This window comes from Rhipicephalus microplus, chromosome 4, assembly GCF_043290135.1.
Source record: "Rhipicephalus microplus isolate Deutch F79 chromosome 4, USDA_Rmic, whole genome shotgun sequence".
In the NCBI taxonomy this organism is placed as follows: Eukaryota; Metazoa; Arthropoda; class Arachnida; order Ixodida; family Ixodidae; genus Rhipicephalus; species Rhipicephalus microplus.
Window position 1 is genome coordinate 84,780,850 of NC_134703.1, and position 24,948 is coordinate 84,805,797.

The 24,948-nt window shown below is 42.4% G+C and overlaps 1 long non-coding RNA gene across 1 annotated transcript in view; it reads right to left on the reverse strand.

Annotated features, from left to right (window-relative positions):
• Positions 1 to 24,948, reverse strand: part of LOC142814453 (uncharacterized) — a 316,344-nt gene that overhangs the window by 99,194 nt on the left and 192,202 nt on the right. The window contains exon 3 of the long non-coding RNA XR_012894934.1: positions 2,048 to 2,146. This is a non-coding gene — a long non-coding RNA (uncharacterized LOC142814453). The remainder of the gene's footprint in view (positions 1 to 2,047; positions 2,147 to 24,948) is intronic.

A 24,948-nucleotide genomic window follows, 5' to 3' on the forward strand; every position in this document is an offset into this window, starting at 1 on the left:
GGCTCAAATTTCACACGCTTTTTCAGACGCTCACCGACTGCAGTTTCTGCGACTAAATTGAACTTACAATAAAAAAGAACGCCCGCACACCATGCATCAGTAGATGGCAAATAACATCGATAAGGTGGTGTTAGAAGTGTGAACAAAGTTCAGCTAACGCGGTCACTTGCGTCAACTGAAAAAGAAAAAGCCTTTTTCATATCTCGTATGCGGATAAGTAAGTTATATTCTCCTTTTTTTCTCTCTCCCCCGAAGTGAAATTGGGCGGAGTTCCTGTACGTCTTAAAAGGAGGCAGTGACTCGCCAGGTACAGGCACTTGTCGCGGCGAGAAACATGGTCTTTGGCAACCTTGGGCCACTGCAAAATACTCTCTGAGCCCGGAACATTCAAATAAAAAGGCGTCCGCCCGCCTTGCCCGTCAAATTACTGTCTGGTTGCGGACAGTTGTAAGTTGCAAGTTAAGTTCTTTTGAACATACTTAAGAAAAGAAAGAAAACGGGACGAATATAAAGCCATGTAGACCGGCTGGCTTGCACGAGGTATCTGCTCTACAGCATTCTGTTTTAGGTAACCTGCATACTGCAACAAGCGCAGATATCTCAATCGTTCTGTCAGATAGGCGTGCCCTCACCTTCATAACACATCCCAGCAAAGGTATTTTATCCACGAGGTCACACTAGTGAAGACAGTCATGCCACTAAGGCTGCTGTACGACTGCAGAGAGATAAACCAGTCAAGATATCCAGGTGGTGTAGCCTTTCTTACCCATCACCACATCGATTGATGGTGCTGTTACTCACTTTGCCACCACAGAGCAGATGAACCCAGAAAACGAGCTGCTCTCGCATGCTTCCTGGTTAAATTTCCTCTTCGATTTTCCTTAGTCGCGCATGTGAACTATATAAGTGAATCGAGGAAACTCTGCTACCACACAACGAGCCTATTCTTTTTTTTCAGTACGGCACTGCCTTGCACACTCTTTGCTCGAAATAGTATGTACTTTCTTATCCATGAAACCAGTACATATTCGTGTAGCGGGTAATGAGCTTCACCAAGAAGACAACGACCACATTTAGTGATGCTATGCTTTTGCGCATTGCGCAAGAAAACTTCGATTAACAGCGGGTACGTGAAATTAGGCTTCGTTCTTCATCTACGCAGATTTAATTTTGATTTAGCTAGAAAGACAAATGATAAGTGTAGTCTTGCTGGCATTCACGAAAATCGCAGTGTTCTTTCGTGCGGCATGCCGCAAAAAAACGTTTTTTTTTCTTTCTGTACAAGAACTTCGATAACGAATCGCAAGCTTCAAAATTTTCCACTGACTGCTCACACATGAAAAATGGGGCTGATTTTCGTTTGTAAGCAACTTCTCCAAGAGTAATGGCGAATAGTTTGGTGAAACTTAAGTTCATTTTCTTTCAATAATGTTGCGGAAACAAGGAGAGTCAGCGTGACATGTGTAGCCGCAACTCATTTTTTTTAAATAACGTAAAAAATGAATGAATGGTGGCGAGTTTTAGCTGCGACTACTGTTCATAGCGTAATCACCATTGCGTTCAACTTCTTGTCCCGTATTTTCATCATAATTTTGGGCATATTATAAAGAACTCAAAAAATATTTTCGGACCCCGCTGAGTTAATTTCAAAAGTTTAAATTGGTGGGGTCTTACGTACTAAGTATAAGGACTGATCTTGTGGCATGCCATCATGGAGGGCTTTTCAAATATAGATCGAATATTGTTCTTCAACGGGAACTGATATCGCACAGAAGACATGCATCTCTAGCAGTTTGCCTCCACGAGAATGCGACCACCTCCGCCGGGCAGAATTCACGGCTTGTGGGTGAGCTGCCGATCACAGTTTAGACGGTTTGGATTGTGCTCAAACTCCGAGTGAAACAACGCTATAATACGTTTTTATAGCAAGTCATTTGCTAGATGATTGCACTTATGCTGCGAGAAATTTACACGTAGAAAGCAGTGCGTGGTGCAGACACGTGAAAATAGCGACGTGCACAAGTGGTTGCCATGGAGACAGCCTTACCTTTGCTACGTGATGCGTGACGCCAGTCGCAAAAGCAGGAGTGCTTCATGGTTACCGTCATGGCTCCGGACACCGCTTTAGGGGCTGAGAGGCATGTAGCTATAAAACACAAATACTTACATTTTGAGATTCTAAAATTTTGTATTGAAGCAATACAATCATCGATAGCATGTGTGTAATACATTGTGCTAGAGACTACGCTAAATCTCGTGCAGAGTAACAAGTGATTGCAGCCAGGAACGTAAAATGATTCATAAATTTAAGGGGCTCGCATGGAGGGCACAGAAAAAAAAATATTTAGAACAGATAAAGAGTAGTGTGGAGCTGTACAGACCCCTTGCAACACTACAGCCCAACATTGAATAATAGCGGTTGGTAACGCTTAGAGAACCAAGTATTGCAAAAAATATGAGAGCGAACGTCCACTGAACTGATCTTTGCAATGCGAACAAGTTCAGTGGGAACCTTTCAATACGAACATATTGAATAGAAATCTTCAGCCCATTGAACATGCTGTATTCATAACAAAGCGGTGTACGGATGATAACCCAACATTGCTAAAGCAAGTGCCTTTGCAAACAGCCAACGCAATATTACAAATAATCGGATTTGGAGTTTTTTCATATAGCTGCTGCTATGAATATCTAGAGACGCAACAGTACCACTTGAAGATGAAGGCACAGGCACCCACTTTTGTTCGAGCCATTACGACATTCGAACGTCAGAACTGCCGTACCCTCCAGCTGTCACTGTTTGTTACAATTCGGGAGCGTTCGAATGGTTTTCTTGCGAGTGCATATTATATCATTGGTGAAAGCATTTCTGAAGGCGGAAATGTTGTAGGCCCGTGTGCTCAGATTTGGGTGCACGTTAAAGAACCCCAGGTGGTCGAAATTTCCGGAGCCCTCCACTATGGCGTCTCTCATAATCATATGGTGGTTTTAGGACGTTAAACCACACATATCAATCAAAGCATTTCTGAAACAAATGTAGACAGTAGCACTATAAACTCGTGCCATTTACAGACAGATAAAAACTGCTTCTCTCTGTACGACGCGATGCCATCCAAGAACCCATTGTTTGTTGACGCACTTGGTTACGTTCAGTCAGTTCAAGAATTATTGCGCAACACCTAGAAGGAAATCACTGTGAACTCCTAAAAACTGTACACGACTGCTTTATGCTTTATTCGTCCTTTTTATAAATGGCATGAGCTCAAATTATTTCTTTAGAAATATTTTTATACATTTCTTTTTGTTCATAAAGTGAAAGAAGGCACCGAAACACGAGGACGGGACAGGGAGAATGCATACGAGGGCTAGCTTTCATGAATGTTTTATTCGAAGCCCAACCGCGCAATTTCCCCCTCGTGCATGCACACAACTGAGCGCTTAGCAAGAACAGGTGAACATCTACACATGCTGCGATGCGTGGATAACAAACAGTCGCCTCCTCTCTTAAAACTGTTTGGGTGATGTTGTTGAGGCACCACCGCGTCTGCCCCACGTAGTTTTGCGCACGACAGGGGAAGCAGATACACGACACCTTCCCTGCATGCATTGCACGTGCCACGTTATGTGAAATTGGTCATGATCAAGTGCTTTGCGAGAAGTTGTGTTTAAAAGTAGGCAACGGTTTATTATGCGCGAATTGCTGGACGCATGGATTTTACAAGCACCGTCACTGCCCCTCTTCTGCATGAAAAACGCATCCCAGTGTACCGAAAGCTGAGACCACTTATCTAAGTTGTCTCTGTCGTCCCTCGTTAGTGTCGTAATGCACTAACTAATTTAACCGATCCCAGATAGTGACACTACACGCCGCCAACCAAGGTCACCGTGAGAGGTTAAGGGTGTGAAAGATAGTAGGCCTCCTTATCAGAAATCCAGAGTGAGAATCGGAAAATCAGTGAGTAGAGCAGCAGGCTCCGATCATCGGAAGGGTATGGGTTCAACTTACACAGTGTCTTGATTGCCTAAACTGTATCACCTTTTTTTCTTCATCTCATCTGTTCATGTTAATTTTGCTGCCCTCAAATCTATAGTTAAATTCATGTCTGCCTCGTCTTGGTGGACCATGACATGCAGCGCTATCGCGTTCTCATTTGCTGTTGCCGCTTACGCTAGGATTCAAGTTTCTCAACAGTTCCGTGTTAGCGCTATATTTGCGTAATTTCCTCTTGTGTTTAAATTTTTATTTTCCTGAAGCCACGTTTGCAGAAGAATAAGGTACCTTCTCGGTTATCTGTAGGTGATATATTGCAGAATCCAAATGATGTCACTAATTATAGCTGTCTGTTTTGTAAGTATAGGTAATAAAAAATTATGAGATGCCATCAGTGCTGTGCTCATGAGTCTTTAAGCAGCTCTTGAAAGTGGATCAGTGCAAGCGGCTACTTGTCGTTTCTGACGCACCCAAACATCATTCTCCTCGTATAGAATAACTAACCTTCCGTACTTCTTCTGACAAGGTGCCCACGCGTCAACTGCTGAATGTAGAAATCTCCTGCGCCTTTGAGATAAGAGTTGACATGCTTCGAGCAATGAAAACACGAATGAAGCACACGTCGCTTTCAGCGTAGCGTTGAATCGCGGCATTGTGATGGAAATTCATCTCTGGAAAGCTATCGATAAGGATTCCCGACGTATCTTATTCGAAAAAGGCAACGTGCGATACATAGCGTGAAAAAAGTATGCATGCTCATAAAATTTACGTTATGCCACACCTACTCACAGTGACTGGCAGAAAGCAATCTTGGATTTTTTATCTATTGAGTGTTCAAAACAAGTGCCAGATTGACACTTGTTTGGTTTTGGTATATAGCAGATGATTTCTTTCTATGCAGGGCTTAGAAATTTGATATTCATAAAACTTCATGGACATCAAAATAAATCTGGCTGTTTTGTCCATTCTTCTCCTTTTTTGAAATTGTATTCGCAACTTTCACCTTTTAGAGAGGGCGCGAGTGCATATGTTTTCATTATCATCGCTAGCATAAGTGAAAGCCCAACATGGCTGTCGTTTAAGGGATCATGCAGCCTGTACGCCGGCAGCCGCCGCTGGTGTGCCGATCACTTCGAACTGCGTAGTATTTTCGACTGCAGCCTCCGTGTTGTCAAGGCTTTGCTGAGAAGGTCATTGACTCTAGCATGTATTATAACCCACACTGCGTGTCGAGAAACGCGTGTGCAGTGTATATTGAAGGAAAAGAAGTTTAGAACGCCGGGCACATCGTCTGCTGTGGTGGGAAGGAATACACGTACATCTTTGTGAACCCTGCTCGTGCCACAGCCGGAGAAGATCGAGTGGCCGTGCTTGTGCAAAGCAGGAAACCTCGTCTTTGACTGCGAGGTGTCTGCACAGCAGCATCCAACATATTTCATGATTATTCTAGCTCAGGGTTCTGGTATTCAACCACTACTCTTGGTGCTCTGTGATTTTTTAGGTGAAACCTTCAGGTTTTTCTGGTGCCTCAGTTCCGCCTCTTGTGGCCGGGGACGCGGGGCTTTCCGAAGGACCGCTTGGCCAGCAGTCATCTCGGCCGACCAGCGCGAGGAAAAGAGGAACTTCACTCAGTGACAGTGAGGACACAGAGCTGTACTCCGCCGCCTCGGAAGACGACTCATCCAACGATAATTTTATTCCCGTCCGGAGCAGGAGGGCGAAAAGGAAGATCGTCAACGCAGCTTCGCACACTTCTGCGAGTACAGCGGCTATGAAGTCAAGGCATGAATGCTGGCCACACGTCATCATCTTCGTGCCAGAAGAGTCCTGAGAAAACCTGCGACTGCTGAACAGGCAAGTACTCTCCGCTTTTTTGGAACGTGTGGTGCCTGATGAAATTAAGGACATCAGAGTAAATACGCGAAAAAATATACTCGCCATAGACGTATTCCACGTGCATGCGCGTGGACCACGACCACTCAAACAAGTGACTGAGCTAGGCGGCATCGAAATGCACCCCTTTATACCGACTGACAACGCATCCATTGTCGGTGTGATATCTGACGTAGACATGTGATTCCCGACGCTAACTTGCCTACTCTCATTAAACCAGCAAATGAGGGTACTGTCATCACTCAGATACACCGCCTTGGGAAGTCACGCTGTGTGAAACTGGTCTTAAAAGGCGATTGCACACCATCCCATGTCAAAGCAGGACATTTTCGACACCCTGTTCGGCCTTTTGTGCAAAAGCCACTTCAATGTCACCAGTGCTTTAAACTAGGTCACGTCAAGGGCATATGAGCGAACTCGCTGCGGTGCCCCCGGTGCGCAAAACACCATTCGGAAGATGCGTGTCAATCCACATTTCTTAAATGCAGTAACTGTAATGGCTCACACACTGCCTCATCTAAATACTGCTCTCGAATTCAGAAGGAGCGCGCGGTGCTTAAGCAAATGGTCAGCGGCTATTCGACCCACATGGATGCTGCCGAAACAGTCTGGCGTCGGCAGCGGCATCGGCGACATAGTTCGACCTCAAAGACTGCACAAGCTTGAAACGACAGTGCCACCTCTACTGGTGCACAATAAGGTCAAGCCGCAACAGGACCAACGAATTCAAAGAAGACTGCGGGGACAAATATCGCTACAGAGGCATGGCCTATTCTTCCAAGTCGTCCCCTAACCATAGAACGTCAGAAGACCACGCCCACTCAGGGGTCGTCCAACCTCTGATGAAGCACAGAAGAAAGATGGTAAAGTCATAAACATGCTTCGTTCTCTCATGAATGTTATTCGGGAGATCTTGTTAGACATGGGGACAACGTCTGCTCGAAGCGCTCTCAAAGTTCTGGACGCTTCAAGCCCAGTACTTGATTCGTTCGAGTGGAAATATGGCTAACGATCGCCATAACTTCTGAGAAGTCAAGGGACCATTCATTACTCAGTGGAACGCCAGTGGACTAAAACCGCGTCTTTTCAGACTTTCGTCTGTTAGTGCGCCTGATCGTGTTCGAAGTCATCTGCATTTGTGAGCTCAATGCGTGTGCGTGCCATCCTCTCTGTCCCTTTTTTCCATCTTTCAAACTCCCAAATCCCTATCCCCAGTGTGGGGTAGCATACCGGTCATTCCAGACTGGTTAACATCACTGCCTTTCCCTTCCCTCTTGTTCTTCTCTTTTTTCTAGCTCAGCAAGCAAACAATAAAGAGTGAATCATTGGCAATACGACTTGCAGTACCTGTGTGACTTCGGTAGTTCACTAACGACTTAAGAATAACCGTAGTAGAAATGGCCAGCGACAAAATACAAAGAAACAGCGAACCGCCAAAGTGAGGCCGACTGAGCGATGGCATGGGCTGGCTGCATGGACATTCTCCAAACGACAGTTACGACAGTTGACGCATGGCGACGCCACCATCTGTGAAAGTTGCGAATTGGTATGACTGACTCCACCTAGAGGGATAGCTGCAAGAGAAAAAACAGCAAATACATAGAATATCTTGACTACGCCTCATGCAACTGTACCTACTTTGAACAATATCGCCGGATTATCCAATGTGCCTTGAGAGTGTGCATTGAGAAAGCTGTTAAACAAATAATTATAACTAACTTGCGCAGCATACTGGCTTTTGCAAATGTCTTTTTCACGCTTTATTGATGGAATCTTCGACATCAATTTCGAAAAGTAGTGCAGGAGCTATGGCCAGTAAGGAGCTTACTGCCAGTGAGCCTTTCGTAAAAAGCTATCGAAGAAGAGCAGGGGAATTTTCGAGCCCCTCGTTTCATCCCTAAATACAGCTAAAATGATCGAACAATCAGGCCAGCAAAGCACACTTGTTCTTTTTCTTAGACCAAGCATGTCTTCGAAAAGAGCTATACTGCTGTGTTTATTGTATGCCCATTGTCCCACTGCGTATTTTTGCTGCCTGGATCTACAGCGTATTTTGTGAAATACTGGGAAGTGCAACAATATACATCGTACTTTACAATGTAGCATAAAAGTCTGGAAAAGCTACGCGGTTCTTTTAGCGATTTCAGTTTCTGTATTGAATTATTGTGTTCGTTAAAAGCCCCATATTTTACAAAACAAAACTGGCAAGGTTCTGATGCGTTTTAGATGCGAAGCCGCTTCTCCTAGGGGCTGTGTCCGTCTTTCCCTCACGTGTCCCCTCGCATCTGCACATGCACCAGCTCTCCCCTTCTCCTCCTCTTTCGTTGAAGGTGACGTGAGCGCTGCCTTACTTCGTTTCTCCTCATGTTAGCCCTCAACATTACTAGACAAATCAACTTGAGCGGACGGCGTCGAACTGAAATCTACTTTAACGTGACATGACGGCTGCCTCATAGGAGTACTATCACCATCATGTTAAAGCAGAACAGCGGCAAGCCTCCCCGAAGGTGTAGTGCGCACTGTGCCGTTATCACCATTGATAGGTGCGCGCATAATGCTCGGCAGCTCTGGTCATATATATGCGCGCCTGTCTGCTGTGACAAGTGCGCGGCGTGGCTATCCCGTCACGAAGGCTTCCCGCTGTTAGGCTTTCATTTGACGTTGACAGTACATATGTAATGGTTATGAAATCGGCTAGCCAGTACGGCAAGCACAAAAGACGTAACACAAATATTAGGGTCCAATTGAAAGGCATGTCCGAGGGCTGGCATAACTCTGTGGTAGAATTATTCATTACCACGCAAATTCCTACGGTTCAATTCTAGCTGGGATCCTAACATTTCTTGTTTGCAATCGTCCAGGCAACGCTGCCGCGTTAAAGTTACCCGTGTGTGTTCTAATCGCTTCTGCGTAGATATAAAAACGAATGTCTAGTACTTGTGGCACATACTCGTATACCAATGACACGTACCCAACCCCTGGTAAAAAAATAAAAATAAATAAATATTATATATAATAATATATAAATATATATATGAGATCTAACAGACAATATTGTCAAGGAATGTATAGGGGAAGTTAGAGCCAATGTAATGTAAATAAGAAGAAAGAAAAGTGGCTAGAAAAATAACTTGCTCATGGCAAGTTATTTTTAATATATATATATATATATATATATATATATATATATATATATATATATATATATATATATATATATGTGTGTGTGTGTGTGTGTGTGTGTGTGTGTGTATATAACACAATGATATAAATGTCACAAAGATTTAATTGAAGTGTTGTCAGTGCGCATGAAAATATTCACGGTACTGTTGTGGCAGGCTAGGAAATACTCATGTTTATTAGAGTACCCATTAGCTTGAATAACAACCCTCAAGTCATCAGCCATTACCATGAAATTGTTTCTACATCCCCTTAATCTGGTTTGAATAAAAATAAATGTATACCATGCTCTACTTTGAGTCGCCTTACGTTGATGGTTGTAAAACTTCCTCAAGGTGCTCTGCTTTCAAGTATTCATGACCATGGAGTTTGATGATTCTCCTGCCATGTCATCTCTCCAATTTCAATGTATGCCTATTTGACGGCAATCTTAAAGCTACTAGGCACTAAGCGTTAAAGACGATTAAGCTTTTGTTAATCTTACAGGCGCCAGCACAAAAAGCAAATCCTCGGTTTTGAATGCCCTTCAAGCATAGTTAATGCATAACTTGAACGGGGATCTGGCGAAAAAAGCTTCATAACGTCTGTAACGTTTCCGTCACCGAACTATTTACACAGTTGCCAGAAAAGACAAAATTTTATAGGTGCAACTTTCATTCAGGTGTGAGTCTCAGCACACGAGGCCAAGGTATACCCAGTTTCATATATTCTTTTCACAAAGAACACAGCCTAGCGAGAAAGCAGAGTACAGAAAAAGACTTGGTCAATTAGTTCACGGCCACTCTCGACGTGAACTAATTGGCGTGAACGGGCTGTAAGGCTCGGCTTGGTGGTCCCTACGTGCAATTAGCCGGGTGGCGCAGAGTCTCCCCTGCGTCTTTTCTTGACCAAAATAAAGTTTTAATCATCATCGTCATCATGATAAGCTTGTCCATTAGTTGGCCAACACTTTACGCCTTTTCTGATTGTCTTCACGTGGTCATTTTTAAATTCAACATATGTCCTTTTTGCAGATCAGTGGTGGTCGTAAAAATTTTAGGTTTGACTAATCTCACTTATTGCCTGAGGTGAGGTGTGAAAAATATTACAGCACTACAGCAGACACTGAGGAAGTGGAAGTGTGTCTTCCTGAAAGCGTAAGGAGACACTGAATGTCATTTTGTTCCAAAGACCAAGGAAGATTTACTCGAAGACCAAGCACTTCAATAACAGAAATGAAGAGTGTGAGTTCTGGCAATACTTATATAGTGAACTTTCTTTGATATGGTCTCTAGCGACTTGCTGGAGATAAACCTAGAATACTTACTTCTACAACATAACAATGGCTTAACTGACCAACGTTGCTTCCGATGCCAGTCGTTCTTGCAGGGGTATTTTTCTACAAAAACACTGGTGCCAATACCGCATAAATCTCACCCACAAGACGTTCTCGACGAAATATAGCCACCACGTGAGTGCCTTGATCTTAAAAGCTATAAAAACACATTTCGCCAATGGTTGGTTGTAAACGTGAGCTTCCGAGTAAACGAAACCTCGAAGCAGGAATCTCCGTTGCGATTAAGAGTCAGACTGCCTTTTCATAACTACAAAAACGTTTTTTTTTTCTGAAAAGTAGCTAGCCGCTCTTTATCGACTGAAGTACAGCGAATTCAAGATTAAAAGAAAAATACGAAAGGTCGCCAATGTTTGACCAATCCCCCGCTCAGATCAGATCACGCGCCGGACACTTCTTCTTATTAGCGGGATCAACCAAACGAAGTGCAGCATTTGCCGAGTACTTTTTTTTCTTCTTTGTTCCCTGATGTTCTCCAAGTCCCTGGCCCAGGAACTCTTGGAATAGCAGCGCGGTGCGATAAAGCAAAAGCTCTCAGCCCCATGAAGACACATAACCCTTTCTTAGCTGCTCCCACGCTGCTCATCTATATTGCAAAAGTCAGGTCGTCGTTAAACGCCGTGGCTGAAAAGGAAGTCCTGGTACAGGGCCAGCGAAATACCCTAAACAACGCTCGCAAACATTCACGCGGGAATATATGGCTACAACGTAAGCCTCGTCGTAACTATCTTTGTCACTAAGGTTTATACAAAGGATATCTTAGATGCGTCAGCTCTACCGTAGTCCACCACGTTGCTACGTTTTCAATTTTCCGAATACAAGGAGATATAAGACATACTCTAACACTGATCCTTATTGCTGTCGTGGCTAAAGGTGTGCTAGTACGTACAGACAGGGGACGTCACGCTGCAATAAAGCATGCTTCAAGGCGTGTTTTATGTGAAGCACTGTGTAAGACGTCGACACTCAGTGTCGCTAGCGCCTCGTTTTATGGCCCTATAGAAATGGTACGGCTGATGCGACGGTATACCCATAGCTTCATGGCATACGCAAACTGTGCTTCGCTGTAAAAATATTTTCTTATTACGCGCTATATAGGACAGCGCTTTAGGTCAGGTGGAGGTATCAAATCTGTAACTTTCGCGCTGTGCTCTAAATCAGGACCTACTTTCAGACGTCTTCCAGGGCACTCAGAACACTGTAGAGACATAAAACATGAAGGTTGTTGCTATACGAAAACCCTGTAGATGAGATTACAGATTAATGGAACTCACAAAAATGTTGTATCTCGTAGACATTGCACCACGTCCGTTTGTAGGCGCCCGTGCTAAACGAGGCAGCTCGGCTGTAAACTGAAAGACAAGCCGTACAGCAAAGTTTATCGACGTAGAATGGTGTGACACATGATACGCCAGCCCCTTGAACTTCTGCCGTACATAGCCACGAAAAGAGAGCACATAATGCTAAGTGTACCTGATGGGCACGTTTTCGAGGCATATTGAAAACGCAGAAATTAATATGAAAATCTCAGATGAGTCTAATTTAGGCGTTAACCTAATGTAGTACAACGCAGACTAAACCTCTTATACGCTATGAAAAGTACAAAAAGCATTCCGTTAGCACTAAGGTTTTTGTTTACTAGGACGCTTTTTTGTGCTATTAAATTGTAGTATTTCTGTTTGGACACATGTATTATCTCAAAAACAACACTGATGAATTGAGCTTAACCGTTATATTGCATGAAATTCGTATTCTCATTACTTATGGTCACAATTATAGGAGGATATTCATAACAATTTTTCTTCGCTTTGTTTTCGTCATTAAAATGTTCAATAAAGATTATTTGGTTGTCCGACACCAGTCATTTTGACACACGTACTCTGATTGAAGACCGAAATACTTTGCAACAGCTTCATATGACATTAGCAAGACTAATAGGAAAAGTACACTAAAGAAATTTGAATTATTCATTGACCGTAACCTGTATATATTGGAAAGATATAGCACGTACCAGTTTATGCCACATTGCTTTTTTTTGTAATGATGAAAGTTGCATGTATTTTATGGTATTTATTAACCAAACTTAGAAGGTGAGAGTGGCACTGATAACTCCTGGCGCACAGACGACGCAGGAACTTTGTTACGTAAGACTGGCACTGGATCTGACAAATGAGGAAGGAGATTTCGATCGAGACGCACTGAAGCAGAATAGTGAGAAAAGCGAGCAAGAATTTTGTATTGCACGAGTGGGCGGCTTAGTTTTTCAATTCTGTTTATAGATTCAGAAAGGAGAAGATAAACGCCCCTCATTAAATTCAAAGGAAAAGCTATCTATTTGTGTATTTCGGAATTCTTGCTAATATTGTGGCCACATTCTGCTTGGACGAGACTTGACTTAAATTAGGCGCTTCCAATTTATGAGTAGTTCCCTTCTTGGGCAACAGAGGTTGCTTTTCCGTGCTAGACGTGGAGCAGGCCCTGACGGCATCCCAATCACGCTAATAAAAAAAAACTAGGACCAAACTCCAAGCAAACACTAAGAGAGGCAGTGAGCAAAGCAATAATGGATGTTGAACCACCCATTGGGTAGAAACTAAGCAGAATGAGCATGATCTATAAAGAAAAAGGGGACAATGCCGATATAACCAACTACCGTCCTATAACAGTGGCATCACTAGTTTACAGGCTGGGGATGCAGATAGTAAAGGAAGGACTACAGGCGTGGGGAAGAATGGTGGGTGCTGGGAGAACTACAAAATGGGTTTCGTAAACGAAAAAGGTTGGAGGACAATCTGTTTTCATTGATTCAGTGTATTGAAATAGCGGAAAAAGAACACAAGCCCCTGTGGCTGGCATTTTTAGATATCAAAGGAGCTTACGATGGTGTGATTCAAGAAGGCTTGTGGGGAATACTGAACACACCAGATGTGGAAGATGAAATAACTAATCTTATAAAGGATATCTATAAAAGTAACAAGGTAGTTATCAAACGAGAAGAACAAGTATCTGAACCTATAAAAATACAACGCGGGCTTCGATAGGGATGTCCCTTGTCACATTTGTTATTTATGCTTTATCTCCAGGGAGTAGAAGCCAAATTAGAGGGGAGCCAACTCGGCTTCAGGCTTTGTTTTGCCAAGCAAGGAAAACACAATGAACAGTCATTACCAGCATTAGTGTATGCAGATATTATAGTACTAACAGCCGACAAGGAAGATCTACAGAGATTGATAGATATCTGTGGTAATGAGGGAGATAGGTTAAATTTGAAGTTCAGCAGCGAAAAATCGCCAAATTTTTAGTGATAACAAAGCCAGTGAGCATAAGATACAGGAAGTCATGCTAGAAATAGTAGATAAATACAAATATTTGGGTGTATGGAAAAATAACCGGGCTGAGTATCTAAGGGAGCATGAAAGATACGTAATGACTAAGATCACCAGGAATGCAGCTGTAATGAAAAATAGGGCCCTGTGGAACTACACTAGGTATTGCGCTGTGAGGGGGATTTGAAAAGGTGTCGTGGTCCCGGGTTCGACGTTCGGCAATGTGGTCTTGTGCATAAAATCAGAAGCTCAAGCAAGATTGGAAATTATGCAACGTGGCATAGGTAGACTTGCTTTGGGAGCACACGGGAATACCCCAAATCAGGGGGTACAGGGTGACATGGCTGGACATCGTTTGAGTGCAGAGAAGCTAGCAGCAAGACAGAATTTGAGGAGTGATTGAGAAAAATGAGAGAGGAGCGTTGGGCTAAGAAAGTTTTCAGCTACTTCAACATGAAGAATGTTCATACTAATTGGAGGAAACGAACTCGAAAACTGTCAAGTAAGTACTTAGACAACAGCAGAATCCCAAGTCAAAAGGAAACATCGGTTAAGAAGGAGGTGATGGAAACAGAGAGGGACACGTGGAAGATGGGAATGCTTACGAAATTTTCACAAGAGTCCTACCGAACTTTTAAGCAGAAAATTGCAAAGAATCTACGATAATTCTCGGGGTAGTTCTCTGCTCTGCGAGGCTAGAGCGGGAGTATGGCGGACCAAGACGTAACGTGCAAAATACGAAGGCACAGACATGGTATGTAGTGCGTGTGGAGAAAAGAAGGAAAAGGCACAACATTTGATAATATTCTGTAAAGGGCTCCGCCCTATAGTCAAAGATAGTGGCGTCGAATTTTTCAAAGCATTGGCGTTTAGGGACAGTGAAGACAAAATAGACTTTAAACGGGTAGAAATAGCCAGGAGGAGGCTAAGGAGGCTAAATTATTTATGGCTACAATCGAGGCACGAGTGAAACACAGAGTGATAGTACTTAACTTTATGGCTAGGTAGCGTGAGCCACCACCCGAACTACAACTACAGGGAGCAGCCAGTTACATCCATCCATCCAGTTATCAGTTTCGATTTCATTCTTGAAGTTCAATGAAGAATGAATATGTATGACGTGAAACTTTCAGGATTGAAAAAGTTGGTGTGCCATAATTTATTGGCACTACAAGTTCCTATTATGAGCAATTGACCTCAAGTCAGCAATGTACTAGTTAACGAATTCAAGTGAATAAGGGTCGTCAATGATTTTCGTTACGGCAAAAAACTACCACGTCGGCATAGAGCAAAATAAGTGGAGCGTGACTAACATGTATTTTTCATAAATATCTCTATGTATAAACACCACATACATAACTCTAGAAATTAGCCTTAATGGTCGTCCAAATATTCAATTTGATAACCGCCTAGTTATAGTTTCTTGATTGCCTAAATACGAGAGGTTTCTAAAAATTATCTCTTGAGCGACCAATATTTCGTGGCTGAGACTGATTACTAAGGCGAAAACTTTTGATACTTAGCCAAATGCTAAAATTGACCGTCGAGAGCATCCGGGGGCGTCGGGGCCAAAAGCGGTGATGCGAGAACTCATCTCGTAGTGACGCCATCACGATGTAACCGATCAGATATATTGATGACGTTACTTATACATCTCTCTGAAGTCATCATGTCGTCAAAACTATATCACACAACGTGACATCGCGTGATGATGACCCCGTGTGACATCGTCGTTTGGTCCAGGATGAGCCAATTACTGACGCAGTGTGATAGTGCACAAAGCTTGCAATAGCTTTGATACTGAAGGCAGTGAAAAGCTGGTATGTGTAGGGGTATCTCGTTAGGGGAGCTAGAGTGGAAGAATACATCGACTGAACATAAAACGAGTTAATTTTAGCCCGTCAGCAGTCTTGGGTTATCGTACAAGTACCCAGAGAGCTATATTTGCTTCTGCTGAAAAAGAACCAGAACAAAGCATCCCCTCTTCCCCTAATCTCTTTTAATGTCTTCACTATTCGTAACACATTGAACTATTTTTCTGTATTTCGTATTTTTCTCTACTTCTCATCTCCTTCCCATTTTTATGCTTGTTGAGGACAATGTACAAATTAATGTTCTTTTGTTTATCATAATTGTTTCTATGATTGAGGTCAAGAATTGTATTCAGTGGTGATTCTGCGAGTATTTTCTTGTGCAAGGTTACAGTGATTCTCCATGAGTAAAGCTAGCTGAGACGCCAGATAGCGGTTTGATAGCAAAGTTGACTACGATGATTTATTATACATTTAAAAAAATGTGCAAACATATAGGTATGTCAGTTGTCAGTGAGAAGAGCAAAAAACAATAAGGAGGCAAGTGTTAGCGGACTAGCGTAGTCTCTTATACCAGTAGTGAATATAGGTACGAAAACTCGCCATTAATAGGACAGAAGTAACATCACGTAAGCGAAATATTTAACAGAAAAGCAACAACAGGATAAATCAATCCGCAAAGCACCAGCTTTCAGGCACTTCGGGATCGTAGACTGGCCTAAGGCTGCAACAACAAAAGGATATTGAAGAACCTTCTTCAAGGTGTAAATGATTGAGTTATATGTGGTGTTTAACGTTCAAGAACCACTATATTATTATAAAAGACGCAAGGTGCAACACGATTTTCAGTGAAAGTTTCTTTACACTGATGTAACGACAATATAGCTTTAATATCACCAGAAGAAAAAAATATATATGTTGGTCAGTGGCTCTAGCCTCCATAACAACGAATGTTTATTGAATAACGCACTTTAAGCGTACTATATTATGTGTCAGACGATATGGCGTTATAATGATAGACGATAGTTTTCGACGCAAATTCTATGAATGACATAAAAAACGTTCAATTAGGCGGCCACTCTGGCTTCAATGTTCCTAGATAACAACTTGTACAAGAGCCCGTGAGCTTTTTTAATGATCTCAGTAGAAAGTTATTCTCGACAAAGCATCAACTTCTCCTAATAAAAATCAGATACGCACACCTACGTGGACATGTGTTTATCGTTGCTAAATACTTCAAGATTCACCTTCAAGAAAATAAGACGGTTCTATCAAAGTACCTGTATGTAAGATGGGGGGAATTCAGGTTGCAGTTAATCAGTGCTTGATAGGAGAACTCTCAAGTTGGTATCAATTAAGAATCTTCGTTAGACTTCCGCACTGCCTCATGAAAGGTAAACAAAAAAATATATAGCTTGAAAACGGGAATGTGAATGCCTATCATGGCGCCTTTTTATCATGCAGTACAGCGCTAGCCAATTCACTTGAAACGACAACAACAAGCACAGTCAAGACTTTCTTCTTCAGCGATTATTTGTCTCATGCTATTAGTTTTACATGTTAGTAACACCACTCAATCGTGCCTTCCCTTTTTCTGCCGTTCCCTGTTCCTGATAAACTGTAAAACGGATAAGAACCTCGTGCGCTTCATTTAAAATGGACATGCAGATCATGCAACGCACAAATTTGTTGAGAACATAACCTCAAGAATAACACTGAAGAACTGCCCTGAAATGTGTAACACAGAAAAGGAGGAAAAAAACAAAAAAAAACTCGAGTCTGAAATGAAGCTTTGAGAGCCCGCGGGGCAGCGACGTTCGAAGTGTCCTTAATCACGACACCAACCCCATGAGGATGCTCCGCACGGGGACATTCTTCGATCGATTGGCCCGGAAAAACTGCTCCTAACAAGTGCTGGAGAACACAAGTGACAGGTCCGAAATGGGAATTAATTACGGTAACTAATTGTCTCAGGACAGGGGTAATGCAATTACGGGGTGTGACATGCGCTGAAGCCCCTTTTATACGCTCTTTTTCTGCCAACGAGGCCTATATCTCTCTGCTATCCCCAGCTATAGTACTACGGCTCTGACAGTTCTCCCTTCTATCATGTTTTCATGTGCAGACTTTTCTTTTGTATTCTAAAGAAGAATGGGAAATCCCCTAAATACTTTGGTCTTGTGTATATTGTTATTTTCATGCACTTTTCTTCAGCTACGAATTTGGAAAGTGGTTGAACAATTGGTTTTTACCAGCCCCGAAGCATTGATTAACGTGTCACTTCGCTCTAATGAAGGCTAAATCACCGTTTAGGGGCAACTTCGGATGGACAGTGTCTGGAGAAAAATACAGGCTTTCCATCTAAAAAAAACTATAATTTTGAGGCCCATCGTAGTGATGACTTCGGATTAGTTATCTCCTGGTGATTTCTAACATCCAGCCTACCTAAATATATGTATAGATGATTTTCGCTATAGGCGTTTATTTAAAATTTTCCGCGTACTCAGACCCCAGCAACCCACCCCTTATTGCGGTAAGCCGTTGGGATAGGTCCTGAGTCTGTAACGGAAATCATTGGATGGAAAGGTAAGTACTCATATAATAAACGCCGTCCGCTCGTCTTACTGTAACATCGTAACGTGCGATCAGAACACAACTCAAGTAATGAAAGGTCACGATGAAGTCCTCGTCAACTGGAACCTTTATTTTCAGGGCTTAGTATTTTTTACCAAGTTCCTCGTAAAAGCTAAGGAAACAGATCATCTCTTTGATAGGGTGCTTCCTTGGAGAGGGCGAAGGTGCTTAATGCAGTAATACATTATCTTTATTATCACACCCCACAGAAATATAGTAGAGTATTACGGCAATGGTATACGTGACTTCTATGAAATTATGACTTAGAAGTCGTGTCAGCTGTCAGCGTCACATCCGTAAAGCTTTCTTTTCAATCAACATCATTTCCTAAAGCGCAGGCCTACGTCCATGACACTATGAGCTGAGTGAATATTCAATAAGTACATTGCTTGTTGCCTTTAGTGTGTTGTAGTATCGGTATTGCCACCGTTATGTGATTAACGTAGCTCTTTGAGCACTGCATTTGATACGGGAGCACACTGTGTACGTTGGAAATTTACGAATGAATGAGAATTGTGCATCAATCAGCTGTTCCTGCATGGCGCGTATAATATCATTTGACCGGAGAGCCCTCAGCAAAAGTTACGTTTTCAAAAATTCCTTTTTTTTTCAATTTAGGATGCCTCTGATAAGATAACCACTATATGATTAGGAGAGCTGTCGTACTATAGGGCTCCGGAAATTTTGACCACCTGGGGTTCTCTAACGTGCACACCAATCTGAGCAAACGGGCCTACAGCACTTTCGCCTTCATCGAAAACGCAGCCGCCTAAGCCAGGATTTGATCTCGCGACCTGCGGTTCAGCAGCCCAGTGCCTTAGCCGCTAGGCCACCGCAGCGGGGCATTCAAGATGCCCCTGCAGTGAGCCGTAAAGCAACCGGTAACGCTAATAACTACGCTTCTGGTCATTTCTCTGGCTGCTATTCTTTTGCTAATTTCATTTTCCGGCCAGCACTCTCGAGAACGCCGTTCATTTCTCGGAGCGCCATATCTGCCAAAATGTTTTGAAGAACTTCTACTTCGGCATCTTTCTTTCATTCCTTCTTATACGCCGCAATCTTTTGCTTCACCCTAACACCACTGGTCAATTTCCCACTTCCTAGTTTTGGAGTCCTTATTTTCCTGTACTAGAACTGGGTGCGTGCAACGCAATGTTGCAAAAAAGGAACGAAGTAACTAAAATAGATTACTCGTTATTAGAAAAAGAAAAAAAACTCATCGCCGCTATGCGTTATCAGTAAAAAAGACAACGCATCATCCTTACCTTGAGCGCAAGAAGTAACTAGACTATGTATTTCCGAACAACATTGTGATGTACGTACAGCGCTTGGAATAGTCAATATTACGGTATATGTTTACTGCACTCTTCAAAGCTTTCGGTGCTCTCTAAAATTCAGTACTAATACTGCAAACTGATTTCCTTGTGGTGGACCGGAAGCAGTGTGTTGCAGGGGTAAAGTAACGTCGGGGCAAGTAATCAGAAAGGTGCTTTAACAATGCGAGTGAAGTTTGCCTAAGATTGCAAGTATTACTGCAGGGAAAAGTAATGGGTAACGTGATACCTAAGTTGCTGGAAAAAGGGTAACGAAAGATGTTAACCGTTAGAGTTCCAAAATAGTGACGAGTATATTACCTAGTTGCAGAAAAGGTAAGGCGTTACCGGTACAGGCGTTACATGTAACGCGTTACCGCCCACCCATGAACTGTGAAAATCTTAGAGAAAAATAACTTCAATGATAAGTGTCCGGTGAAGTTAATTTCTGGGACTCAGTCGCCGCCTAGGTGTCGGCCCCGAGCCCTTGGACTCAAGCGGCTTCCTCTACTCACTCGACGAGACACACATGTTCTATTTCCAGGCTGAGCAAATCCTCACAGCGCATCTGGCGGTTCCAGGCTGGCTGCTCGTGGTTTGTCTGCGTTAGAGCATGCGCGCACCAGCATTTCTATTGTATGCGGGCTAGCGTAGCCCTTACTTCAGAGGGAAAAAACAATAGAAGGAGACATGGCGCTATATATGGCTTTATTATTTTTACTTTACCTGTCTTTCCTGATATTCGTAGCAGTGCCAAAACACGCAACACGCCAATAAGGCAGCGTGGTCGACTGATACCTTGATTTCAGCTCACCTTCCCTCCTCCTCCCCTCCTTCGGAGATACACACAATCGCTTCTGTGCATGCGGGCAGAATTTAGATAAAGTATACAGCGTTTACGTGGCGCGTAAACTAAAATCTAAGTTTGTCAATAGGCGACTAATGTTTTAAGTCCGCGAATTATGGCAGTATTTTATACGCTGCGTGCTAAGCCGTATCTCAAGTCTCGCTTTAAGCCTGCAAGGAAATGACGAAAACATGGTAACACGCTAGGTCGTAGGAATTTAAGCTTAAACAATCTTGTTTGCTTCTACGTGACATGCACTAACAACATACGTATGCGTCACGGATATATTTTTATAAGTTATATCGCATATACTAGCACTTTCGCAACGGAAACACCAAGTTGTTTAAGCGGTTGTGCACAAACCAAACATAACGGCGCTGTGAACTAGACAGCAGCTACCCAACCGAGAAATCGAAAACTTGTTAAAATACACAATGAACATTTTTAGCCGAAATCTACTCAACTTTGCTGCTTTAGCAGAGGTCATATCTGCCCCTTCGTGTGGCAATATCGTCTTTTAGGACTAGCTTAGCTACAACATGATATTTCCGTAACATAACGCGTTTACCTTACACTATCGGATGTAGATCGTTTATCTATGCGAGCACTCTCCCAAAGACTGCCAGATAGCTACACCAGTGCCCGCGAGGAATATAGGGCACTCATGATTCCTTTATTAGCGAGCTCTAAAGCTGCATGAGCCCTTCTGTATCTGATATTTCCTCGCACATTTTCGCCGATGGCACTTACCCACGGCAAGTGCTATAAAGGTGAGGAATCATCAATAAAGCCCACCAAAGGCTTTGTTTACACTCGTGTCTGTTTGCTCGTCTGATGCGTAGACAGGCATGCAGGAACTAATATTGCAATCGTCCCTTTTCGTGGGCGTAAGGTAAAAAGTGCCCTCCCCCTCTCCCCATATCCGCTCATATATAATAGCGCTCCCCGCCTCGTTACCCATCCGGCTCATGCTGTCACGGCTTCCAATACAAATACTAACCGAAGATTATTTACTGCGTGCATAATATTGTCATACGCGTTCATCTTTCCACGAAGCAGGTACATCACATCTACAGAGCTTTCTAAAGGACTTGACACCGTTCAAGCATTAGCATTTCATTGCGACTGCAGCAGTTTTTTCTGTTCTCCAGTATGGGAGAAATGCTTTTTGCAATCTCCTTCAAAAATTCACTTAAAAGGCTGGTCGCTTTTGTTCAAAATGATACAAACTACATAGACACTACTGCTTATGAGGGTTTAGAAGAAATGTTGCAGAAAAAGGCTTCAATAATTCAATTATTTAGAAAGGCATTTTCAAAAGTACATCTGCTTGCTTTGCTTCCAGAGCAGGAGCAGCAAAAGAGCTAACTAGTTTCCTTCAATATTTGAAAGTGCTCTTTTGTCGGCTCTTCTTGTCGGCATGGCAATAACTTACAATGGAAACTACAAAGTCACAAGACATCACATATCTGCTTTTAGAAACTAGTTTCCTTGGCTTAACTGGATTGAGCCTAAGTATGCTTGAATTCTCCCTCCTCACTAATTGGTCATCTACCCAAGCCTCTCCACTTGTTAGAGTGCGCAGGAGAACTAAAAAATTCAATTGAAGGAAGAGATCTTGCTTTGAGAGAAAGATAGCGAACTACAGACTTGTTCAAACCTGTGAACAGTACCGCTTGCGCGACTAAGTTAGTCATTAGGCGAATTTTATGGCTCAGTTGCTCACTTCTTTGTTTTTCAGCCTCGCAGCTGCTGTCTCACACGTGTAAACCAATGAGAGGCACAGGAACAGGACACCAGCCTATTTTAAGAAAAAAATATTGCTCCTAATGGCTACTTCACGCCTAATTCACCACTTTATGACCTTGATGGCGACAAAAATTTCAGTTTCGCGCCATGGTTACTATTCTGGCTACATTTTCTGTGTTAAATCGTATAGTGGTCATTTTAATATAAGTTCTAGATAAAATACCACGCAAGCCTTATAATAACCTTATGTTTCCAACATTTTCTGCGTGTCAGCTGAAATATTCGCATGTCCTCCTCCCGGTGCTTATTAAGCACCTCATCGCAGTGCCTGGCTAACCTGATGAGACAGAGCGACGAAGTTTTTGTTCGCCTAGCCATTGTAACTGACACGAATACTGGCTAAGAGGCAGTGGTTTCTCAGCTTTTAATAAATGTCGAAACTTGAGACATGATAAACGTAAATGTAGGTGTGTCTTTTGACTATAACGCGCTGTTTACACTACCTGCTATTGCTGCATAAGTGACAATTCAATTTCTAATGCTGTTGTGCAACGGGTGTTGTCATGTGAAGTTGTTAAAAAGAGATATTCGCTGCCGAATGAAGTTGTGCTGGCTATCTTACACCTGTTTGGCACTGAATGGTATTATAGTAACTTTATGTCTGAAACTTGAAGCACGAATCGTTATTATGGTTAATGTTTTTACTGAATGAATGAGTAGAATACTTACTTTGTCTCCGGCAATTACTCTATCTGTTCGACATAGTCATGTAGGGGCACGCAGCTCATAATTTCTTCATTTATTTGCTATTTGCTTATGACCTGAAGAGGACGCAAGCAGCAAAAATAACTGTCATCTTATCTCTAGGTTATTGCTGATTAAAAATATTATTCACTGTTTAATAATTAAGAAATGTTTTCGTAATACCGCTTTCGTATCATATGGTTACAAATGGGGCGATAATGTTGAATAGCCTGGCTACTTCGGGTGCTTTTAGCATTTGTTCTGCCTATTTTATGAAGCTACCCAAAAGCAACTCTGTTTTACAGGGCAAGTACAACAGAAGCAGACGTGAATTTTGTGTTGCGACAGCTATATAAAGCGTCCACGGGTGTAACCAATGACGCCGACTTCAGAATTTCCGCGAAGCAATCTCTTCAACAGTATTGCGTTTATGCAAAACTTCGGTCAGGTGCCATTGACACCTCCCAATTGGCGGCCACCCGGCACTTATATTTGCGTCTGGCCCATCGTCAAACACCTGTCGCACTCTCACTGCCACTATTACGTCGCTCTAAATACTCTACAAACAAGCCAGATAACGTAAAAATATCGACGAATCATTCAGCAGATTGTCCTTGTGCTGTGCGGCTGTGTCGTTGCATTGGAAAGACTGCTTAATTATTGTACAAAATTCAATAGTACCACTAGAATATAATAAAAAGGTGTTGTTATAAAAGTGAATATTATACTTCATAAAGTGGAGGTCACTAAAATATAATAAGAAGAACATAGGTTGTGTATATTATTCATATTATACAACATAGTAAACAGTATGCATTTCATGTATTATATAAGAGGAACGGTTCATTTTTCTCAATTGCAAGGTGAACAAATATTTCTCAGTTTATATAGAACATTGAAGCAAAACTCATAAAAAAAAACGTGCAGTGTAGCCAGCCTCTTCATATGTTCTGTTCTGTTTTCCTGTGGAGAGGTTGAGGTCCATATTGCCTCGGCTACTCTATGTCAGTAAGTTCTGCAGCGAAAAAAAAAAATAATACTGAACGGTGCTCTGTAATGAAAAAAAAAAAACGTATCATCACACTAAAAGCAGTTATATTATCATCCCAATGTGCACTTTGCTTGCAGCAGTTCACACAGTCATATTATGTTCACACCCACACCTTTCTTTTCTATTGTCAGGACATGCACGAACACAACATTTATTATGTCAAACCCTGGATGGTTGTCACTGGCGCTTATCCAGCCTGGTCTCCACTAAGAAGTCTCACTTCCCGGAATGCGATTGTGGTCATGCAGGCGTAAATGTTCGCCATATCCTTTTGGAGTGCGTCAAATACGCGAATGAGAGAGACATACTAAGAAACAAACTAGCAAGTTTGGACAGACAGCCCCTCACATTAAAGAAATTACGGACGATGGCCTGTGATATGCCTCTTCATATGGTTACTCTTATAGATCGAACTTCGTGATGCTCTTCACGCACAAAAGTTTTGCTTATCGAAAATGTTTTGCAATGTTTATTACAATAAAAAAATATGTTTTTAAACATAGCGTATAGGAAATGATGTTTGTATGCACCCTTCAATGTTTGGCAGATTTTATGACATTTGTTACATGCGGAAAAATCAAAAGTATATAGTTTGTCGCCTATCCAGACGTCAAACGTTCCAGCAAAACGTTCTCTTGGAAGCTCTAAAACAAGTGTCTATAGCACAGGTGCTGCCAGTATAGTGGTCAATTGATTACTAGTATTGATCGGTGGTTTACACACGTAGTCTTCGGAAGTCAAGCGGGACAGCGACTTTGAATTACACACATGACCAGAAATCATCGCTTCATATAAACACTATAAAGAATGACAACAATACAAATGAATAAAAGCTGATTGATTTCAGCCGATTGTATGTTCTCTGTAGCGTGTCTTGAAAACTGGCAATTTATTTCACTTCATGAAAGATTTCTATCGGAAACATCAAACCACCAGCCTGAACATGTAATAATGCAAGTACCACTCATAATTCCTACACTAAAGATTGACAACCACTAAGGCGAAATTGCTGCCAGTTTTTCTTTCGGGGATGTTGTATGGGCTCCAACCGAGCCACAAGGCCTCTGTGTGGACAC